Source organism: Schistocerca americana, chromosome 9 (assembly GCF_021461395.2).
Source record: "Schistocerca americana isolate TAMUIC-IGC-003095 chromosome 9, iqSchAmer2.1, whole genome shotgun sequence".
NCBI classification, from domain to species: Eukaryota; Metazoa; Arthropoda; class Insecta; order Orthoptera; family Acrididae; genus Schistocerca; species Schistocerca americana.
Window position 1 is genome coordinate 88496056 of NC_060127.1, and position 8030 is coordinate 88504085.

General features: G+C 60.2%; 1 pseudogene; it reads right to left on the bottom strand.

Moving 5' to 3' along the window:
• LOC124550690 overlaps nt 1-6595 on the bottom strand; it is a 76414-nt pseudogene extending 69819 nt beyond the window's left edge.
• Between the last annotated feature and the right edge of the window lie 1435 nt (nt 6596-8030).

Consider the following 8030-nt stretch of genomic DNA (forward strand, 5'->3'; position numbering starts at 1 on the left):
GGAGCTCGAAACCTCTGCGAAAAAGCGGCCGAAGGCATTGGAGACATCCTCAGGGTCCACAAGGACGTCATTCGCGACCGTCAAGCCAGAAACTGGTGAGTGGACCTTAGTGCCAGATAGTCGGCGCAGGCTACCCCAGACAACAGAAGAAGGAGTAAAACTGTTGAAGGTGCTTGTGAAAGCAGCCCAGCTGGCTTTCTTGCTTTCTTTTATAATTCGACGACACTGTGCACGTAATCGTTTATAAGTGATACAATTCGCCACTGTAGGGTGGCGTTTAAAGGTGCGTAAAGCACGTCGACGAGCACGTAAAGCGTCTCTACATGCTGTGGTCCACCAGGGGACCGGTACGCGACGTGGAGAAGAAGTAGGGTGAGGGATGGAGTATTCAGCAGCAGTGAGAATTACTTCCGTGAGGTGTGCGACCTGACGATCGCAGCTTGTGAAGGTTTGATCCTGAAAGGTCGCCCTGGAAGAGAAGAGCCCCAGTCTGCTTTGGAGATGGTCCAACTAGATGAGCACGGAGAGGGGGTATGATGCAGGAGATAGATAACACACGGGAAGTGGTCGCCCGAATATGTATCAGCAAGTGCATACCACTCAAACCGGCGTGCAAGTTGGGTAGTACATATAGAGAGGTCTAAATGGGAATAGGAGTGAGATGTGTCCGAAAGAAAAGTAGGGGCGCCAGTATTGAGGCAGACAAGATTGAGCTGGTTGAAAAGGTCTGCTAACAGGGAGCCCCTCGGGCAGCATGCTGGAGAGCCCCAAAGGGGATGGTGGGCATTGAAGTCTAACGTTAACAACAATTGTGCAGATAGCTGAGCAATAAGTTGCATCATGTCTGCCCTGGTAACGGCAGACGACGATGGAGTGTAAACGGTACAAATGGAAAATGTAAAAGTGGGGAGAGTAATTCGGATGGCAACTGCCTGCAGGCCGGTGTGCAATGTGATGGGATCGTAGTAAATATCATCCTGGACCAGCAACATAACCCCTCCATGAGCCGGAATACCTACCACAGGGGGTAGGTCAAAACGCACAGAGGTGTAGTGTGCCAAGGCAATTTGATCGCATGGGTGTAGCTTCGTTTCCTGGAGGGCTACGACGAGCGGACGGTGCAAGCGGAGCAGCAACGTTAAGTCCTCTCGGTTGGAGCGAATGCTGCGAATATTCCAGTGAATAAGTGCCATTGTGAGAAGAAAAGGAAAATGAAAGAAGGGGGTCACCTCGAAGGCCGCTGAGGGCCTGGCTTCGAGCGAGCACTGCCGCCGCTATCAGTAGGCGGACAGTCATCGTCCATTGGTTCTGTAGGTTCATCGGCCATCTTGTTAAGATGACCGGGAGGGGGAGCTTCCTCTGCAGGTGAACGGCCAGACGTTCGGCTACCAGCGGTGCGGCCAGGCGAAACGGATGACGGCCTGGGGCGGCAACCGCTGGGTGGCGCAGGAGAAGAAATGCGCCGTGGCGGAGAAGGAGAACTGTGCTTCCTATGCGCCTTTTTGGAAGGACGTTTAGTGGAAGTACCGGTCGAAGGCTGGGAGGTCGAGGTATGGAGGAAGTCTGCACGGGATGGTCCCTTCTTGAAGGCCCGTGCATCTGACTTCGATGTCTTCGTCTTAGCAGAAGCTGAGGAAGGTGCTGGTGTCTGTGGGGTGATGGGAGGAAGAGGAGACGTCGACCGCGCGATCTTAGCACTGGCCGAACGGACGACCGTGGTGCTGAAGGTCAGATCGCATGTCTGGGTTGCTACCTCCCGGGTAGTCCGAGGAGAGGCGAGGACAGTACTGTATTTCCCCGCTGGGAGCAGCGTGGGCTTCCTACTAGCCAATAGCTTGCGAGCAGCCGAGGTGGACACTTTCTCTTTGACCCGAATTTCTTGGATACAGCGTTCTTCCTTGTAGATTGGACAGTCGCGGGAGGATGCGGCATGGTCACCCTGACAGTTCACACAACGAGGAGACGGAGGTGGACAGTCACCCTCATGGGCATCCCTGCCACAAGTGACACATTTAGCCGCATTGGAACAAGACTGTCGAGTGTGATTGAAACGCTGTAGGTGTCGGGACATAGGGACGAACAGAAATAACCTCGTAGCCCGCCTTGATGCGCGATGGCAGCTTAACACAATCGAAGGTCAAGAAAAGTGTCCGGGTCGGTACAAGGTCATTGTTGACCTTTTTCATGACCCTATGGACAGCCGTCACGCCCTGCTCAGCGAGGAAAGATTGAAGCTCCTCGTCAGTCAATCCGTCGAGGGAGCTAGTATAGACTACACCACGAGACGAATTCAAAGTTCGGTGGGCCTCCACCCGGACAGGGAACGTGTACAGGAGGATGGCCCGAAGCAGTTTTTGTGCCTGAAAGGCACTCTCAGTTTCTAGTAATAAGGTGCCGTTACGCAACCTGGTACAAGATTTGACAGATCCGGCTATGGCATCTACGCCCTTCTGAATAACGAAAGGGTTGACAGAGGAAAATTCCTTTCCGTCCGCAGATCGAGAAACTACGAGGAACTGTGGGGCAGGCGGTAGTACTTTTGTCACTGTTGGCTGGTCACGTTTCCGTTTTTGGGTCGAAGTCGAGAGAGATGGAGTAGAATCCATTGCGGAGGAATCCCCATGATTTCCAGCGTCTCCGATGGCGCGCTCCTTCCTTGTGGGGAAGAGGGCACTCCCGCCTTAGGTGAATGTTTACACCTCTGGTCACACCTCCCGAGCAACAGACGGAGGGACCAATCGGCATGGTCAGAAGGTATCAGCTCAGGCAATCACCCCTCCCCGGGCCTGGCCTTTACCAGGGGGTAAGCGCGTGCCTTACATGTCTACCCAGGGCGGGGACTTACGCGTTACCCCGTCACCGGCTACGCGTGCGAACGTGTGGGTCGGCCTTCAGGCACGCACAGGGAGGAAGGAAGAAGAGGAAAAGGAAAAGGAAGAGAGAGAGGACAGACTGTCTCAAACGCCGAGGAGAAGGCAAGGAGGAGGAGGAGGAGGAGGAGGAGAAGGCAAGGAGGAGGAGGAGAAGGCAAGGAGGAGGAGAAGGCAAGGAGGAGGAGGAGGAGGAGGAGGCAAGGAGGAGGAGGAGGAGGAGGCAAGGAGAAGGCAAGGAGGAGGAGGAGGAGGAGGAGGAGGCAAGGAGGAGGCAAGGAGGAGGAGGAGGCAAGGAGGAGGAGGAGGCAAGGAGGAGGAGGAGGCAAGGAGGAGGAGGAGGCAAGGAGGAGGAGGAGGCAAGGAGGAGGCAAGGAGGAGGAGGAGGCGGCAAGGAGGAGGCAAGGAGGAGGCAAGGAGGAGGCAAGGAGGAGGCAAGGAGGAGGCAAGGAGGAGGAGGCAAGGAGGAGGAGGCAAGGAGGAGGAGGCAAGGAGGAGGAGGCAAGGAGGAGGCAAGGAGGAGGAGGCAAGGAGGAGGAGGAGGAGGAGGAGGCAAGGAGGAGGAGGAGGAGGAGGAGGCAAGGAGGAGGCAAGGAGGAGGAGGCAAGGAGGAGGAGGCAAGGAGGAGGAGGCAAGGAGGAGGAGGCAAGGAGGAGGAGGCAAGGAGGAGGAGGCAAGGAGGAGGAGGCAAGGAGGAGGAGGCAAGGAGGAGGAGGCAAGGAGGAGGAGGCAAGGAGGAGGAGGCAAGGAGGAGGAGGCAAGGAGGAGGAGGAGGCAAGGAGGAGGAGGAGGCAAGGAGGAGGAGGAGGCAAGGAGGAGGAGGAGGCAAGGAGGAGGAGGAGGCAAGGAGGAGGAGGAGGCAAGGAGGAGGAGGAGGCAAGGAGGAGGAGGAGGCAAGGAGGAGGAGGAGGCAAGGAGGAGGAGGAGGAGGAGGCAAGGAGGAGGAGGAGGCAAGGAGGAGGAGGAGGCAAGGAGGAGGAGGAGGAGGAGGCAAGGAGGAGGAGGAGGAGGAGGAGGCAAGGAGGAGGAGGAGGAGGAGGAGGCAAGGAGGAGGAGGAGGAGGAGGAGGCAAGGAGGAGGAGGAGGAGGAGGAGGCAAGGAGGAGGAGGAGGAGGAGGAGGAGGCAAGGAGGAGGAGGAGGAGGAGGAGGCAAGGAGGAGGAGGAGGAGGAGGAGGCAAGGAGGAGGAGGAGGAGGAGGAGGAGGCAAGGAGGAGGAGGAGGAGGAGGAGGCAAGGAGGAGGAGGAGGAGGAGGAGGCAAGGAGGAGGAGGAGGAGGAGGAGGAGGCAAGGAGGAGGAGGAGGAGGAGGAGGCAAGGAGGAGGAGGAGGAGGAGGAGGAGGCAAGGAGGAGGAGGAGGAGGAGGAGGCAAGGAGGAGGAGGAGGAGGAGGAGGCAAGGAGGAGGAGGAGGAGGAGGAGGCAAGGAGGAGGAGGAGGAGGAGGAGGAGGCAAGGAGGAGGAGGAGGAGGAGGAGGCAAGGAGGAGGAGGAGGAGGAGGAGGCAAGGAGGAGGAGGAGGAGGAGGAGGCAAGGAGGAGGAGGAGGAGGAGGAGGCAAGGAGGAGGAGGAGGAGGAGGAGGAGGCAAGGAGGAGGAGGAGGAGGAGGAGGAGGAGGAGGCAAGGAGGAGGAGGAGGAGGAGGAGGAGGCAAGGAGGAGGAGGAGGAGGAGGAGGAGGCAAGGAGGAGGAGGAGGAGGAGGAGGAGGCAAGGAGGAGGCAAGGAGGAGGAGGAGGAGGCAAGGAGGAGGCGAGGAGGAGGAGGAGGAGGAGGCAAGGAGGAGGAGGAGGAGGAGGAGGAGGCAAGGAGGAGGAGGAGGAGGAGGAGGAGGCAAGGAGGAGGAGGAGGAGGAGGAGGAGGCAAGGAGGAGGAGGAGGAGGAGGAGGCAAGGAGGAGGAGGAGGAGGAGGAGGCAAGGAGGAGGAGGAGGAGGAGGAGGCAAGGAGGAGGAGGAGGAGGAGGAGGCAAGGAGGAGGAGGAGGAGGAGGAGGCAAGGAGGAGGAGGAGGAGGAGGAGGCAAGGAGGAGGAGGAGGAGGAGGAGGCAAGGAGGAGGAGGAGGAGGAGGAGGCAAGGAGGAGGAGGAGGAGGAGGAGGCAAGGAGGAGGAGGAGGAGGAGGAGGCAAGGAGGAGGAGGAGGAGGAGGCAAGGAGGAGGAGGAGGAGGAGGCAAGGAGGAGGAGGAGGAGGAGGAGGCAAGGAGGAGGAGGAGGAGGAGGAGGCAAGGAGGAGGAGGAGGAGGAGGAGGCAAGGAGGAGGAGGAGGAGGAGGAGGCAAGGAGGAGGAGGAGGAGGAGGAGGCAAGGAGGAGGAGGAGGAGGAGGAGGCAAGGAGGAGGAGGAGGAGGAGGCAAGGAGGAGGAGGAGGAGGCAAGGAGGAGGAGGAGGAGGCAAGGAGGAGGAGGAGGAGGCAAGGAGGAGGAGGAGGAGGCAAGGAGGAGGAGGAGGCAAGGAGGAGGAGGAGGAGAAGGCAAGGAGGAGGAGAAGGCAAGGAGGAGGAGAAGGCAAGGAGAAGGCAAGGAGGAGGAGAAGGCAAGGAGGAGGAGAAGGCAAGGAGGAGAAGGCAAGGAGGAGGAGAAGGCAAGGAGGAGGAGGAGGAGGAGGAGAAGGCAAGGAGGAGGAGGAGGAGGAGGAGAAGGCAAGGAGGAGGAGGAGGAGGAGGAGAAGGCAAGGAGGAGGAGGAGGAGGAGGAGGAGAAGGCAAGGAGGAGGAGGAGGAGGAGGAGGAGAAGGCAAGGAGGAGGAGGAGGAGGAGGAGGAGAAGGCAAGGAGGAGGAGGAGGAGGAGGAGAAGGCAAGGAGGAGGAGGAGGAGGAGGAGAAGGCAAGGAGGAGGAGGAGGAGGAGGAGAAGGCAAGGAGGAGGAGGAGGAGGAGGAGAAGGCAAGGAGGAGGAGGAGGAGGAGGAGAAGGCAAGGAGGAGGAGGAGGAGGAGGAGAAGGCAAGGAGGAGGAGGAGGAGGAGGAGAAGGCAAGGAGGAGGAGGAGGAGGAGGAGAAGGCAAGGAGGAGGAGGAGGAGGAGGAGAAGGCAAGGAGGAGGAGGAGGAGGAGGAGAAGGCAAGGAGGAGGAGGAGGAGGAGGAGGAGAAGGCAAGGAGGAGGAGGAGGAGGAGGAGGAGAAGGCAAGGAGGAGGAGGAGGAGGAGGAGGAGAAGGCAAGGAGGAGGAGGAGGAGGAGGAGGAGAAGGCAAGGAGGAGGAGGAGGAGGAGGAGGAGAAGGCAAGGAGGAGGAGGAGGAGGAGGAGGAGAAGGCAAGGAGGAGGAGGAGGAGGAGGAGGAGAAGGCAAGGAGGAGGAGGAGGAGGAGGAGAAGGCAAGGAGGAGGAGGAGGAGGAGGAGAAGGCAAGGAGGAGGAGGAGGAGGAGGAGAAGGCAAGGAGGAGGAGGAGGAGGAGGAGAAGGCAAGGAGGAGGAGGAGGAGGAGGAGAAGGCAAGGAGGAGGAGGAGGAGGAGGAGAAGGCAAGGAGGAGGAGGAGGAGGAGGAGAAGGCAAGGAGGAGGAGGAGGAGGAGGAGAAGGCAAGGAGGAGGAGGAGGAGGAGGAGAAGGCAAGGAGGAGGAGGAGGAGGAGGAGAAGGCAAGGAGGAGGAGGAGGAGGAGGAGAAGGCAAGGAGGAGGAGGAGGAGGAGGAGAAGGCAAGGAGGAGGAGGAGGAGGAGGAGAAGGCAAGGAGGAGGAGGAGGAGGAGGAGAAGGCAAGGAGGAGGAGGAGGAGGAGGAGGAGGCAAGGAGGAGGAGGAGGAGGAGGAGGAGGCAAGGAGGAGGAGGAGGAGGAGGAGGCAAGGAGGAGGAGGAGGAGGAGGAGGCAAGGAGGAGGAGGAGGAGGAGGAGGCAAGGAGGAGGAGGAGGAGGAGGAGGCAAGGAGGAGGAGGAGGAGGAGGAGGCAAGGAGGAGGAGGAGGAGGAGGAGGCAAGGAGGAGGAGGAGGAGGAGGAGGCAAGGAGGAGGAGGAGGAGGAGGAGGCAAGGAGGAGGAGGAGGAGGAGGAGGCAAGGAGGAGGAGGAGGAGGAGGAGGCAAGGAGGAGGAGGAGGAGGAGGAGGCAAGGAGGAGGAGGAGGAGGAGGAGGCAAGGAGGAGGAGGAGGAGGAGGCAAGGAGGAGGAGGAGGAGGAGGCAAGGAGGAGGAGGAGGAGGAGGAGGCAAGGAGGAGGAGGAGGAGGAGGAGGCAAGGAGGAGGAGGAGGAGGAGGAGGCAAGGAGGAGGAGGAGGAGGAGGAGGCAAGGAGGAGGAGGAGGAGGAGGAGGCAAGGAGGAGGAGGAGGAGGAGGAGGCAAGGAGGAGGAGGAGGAGGAGGCAAGGAGGAGGAGGAGGAGGCAAGGAGGAGGAGGAGGAGGCAAGGAGGAGGAGGAGGAGGCAAGGAGGAGGAGGAGGAGGCAAGGAGGAGGAGGAGGCAAGGAGGAGGAGGAGGCAAGGAGGAGGAGGAGGAGAAGGCAAGGAGGAGGAGAAGGCAAGGAGAAGGCAAGGAGGAGGAGAAGGCAAGGAGGAGGAGAAGGCAAGGAGGAGAAGGCAAGGAGGAGGAGAAGGCAAGGAGGAGGAGGAGGAGGAGGAGAAGGCAAGGAGGAGGAGGAGGAGGAGGAGAAGGCAAGGAGGAGGAGGAGGAGGAGGAGAAGGCAAGGAGGAGGAGGAGGAGGAGGAGAAGGCAAGGAGGAGGAGGAGGAGGAGGAGGAGAAGGCAAGGAGGAGGAGGAGGAGGAGGAGGAGAAGGCAAGGAGGAGGAGGAGGAGGAGGAGGAGAAGGCAAGGAGGAGGAGGAGGAGGAGGAGGAGAAGGCAAGGAGGAGGAGGAGGAGGAGGAGAAGGCAAGGAGGAGGAGGAGGAGGAGGAGAAGGCAAGGAGGAGGAGGAGGAGGAGGAGAAGGCAAGGAGGAGGAGGAGGAGGAGGAGAAGGCAAGGAGGAGGAGGAGGAGGAGGAGAAGGCAAGGAGGAGGAGGAGGAGGAGGAGAAGGCAAGGAGGAGGAGGAGGAGGAGGAGAAGGCAAGGAGGAGGAGGAGGAGGAGGAGAAGGCAAGGAGGAGGAGGAGGAGGAGGAGAAGGCAAGGAGGAGGAGGAGGAGGAGGAGAAGGCAAGGAGGAGGAGGAGGAGGAGGAGAAGGCAAGGAGGAGGAGGAGGAGGAGGAGAAGGCAAGGAGGAGGAGGAGGAGGAGGAGAAGGCAAGGAGGAGGAGGAGGAGGAGGCAAGGAGGAGGAGGAGGA